Below are 640 nucleotides of genomic sequence, written 5' to 3'. Positions count from 1 at the left end.
ACTGCATGAGCACCGAATTTCATAAGACAGCGAGCTGCGGGTCCACGATGTTGAAGGGGCAACGCCGGACTGCACGCACGCACATCATGTGGTGCGGATCCCCTCCGCTCACCGTTTGTGGCGAGTTGTAGCTGCACGTCGCGATGAGAAAGTGCACCTGCAAGCAAAAACTACCAATACTGCAAGTGCCCAGTACTGAAACACATCACTCGCGTCGCCGAGCTGCACGGCGACGGTCGCCGAACTGTAGAGGTGGGGATGCGGCCTTGTTGAAATGCATCTGTCCAAAAGAGGAGGTCACGGGAGTTGAGAACCCACGGCCGGAGCCGATGCTCATTCGTGAGGAGTTCCCTGTGCTCAGCGGCAGAGAAACTCGATAGAGGAAGGTAGGTGGCCTCCTGGATGCCTGCACATCGTGGTTCTAGGTGATATGGAGAATGGGGCATGGGGTGGAAGGGGAGGGGGAGAGCTGGCCATGATTTAGGCTTACCATCGATGGATCTGGCCGGGAGACGCAAGGTGGAGTACCTGCCGCTCCATCCATCATCGGAGAGTCACAGGGGGAGGCAGGGTGCGGCACCCGCAACGTCTCTGGTCGGAGCAGGGACGGCGAGGCTCCAAGGCGGCGCAGCGGCAAGGA

The sequence above is a fragment of the Triticum dicoccoides genome, chromosome 1B (genome assembly GCF_002162155.2).
Source record: "Triticum dicoccoides isolate Atlit2015 ecotype Zavitan chromosome 1B, WEW_v2.0, whole genome shotgun sequence".
Classification (NCBI taxonomy): Eukaryota; Viridiplantae; Streptophyta; class Magnoliopsida; order Poales; family Poaceae; genus Triticum; species Triticum dicoccoides.
Note: the sequence above shows the minus strand (reverse complement) of the source record.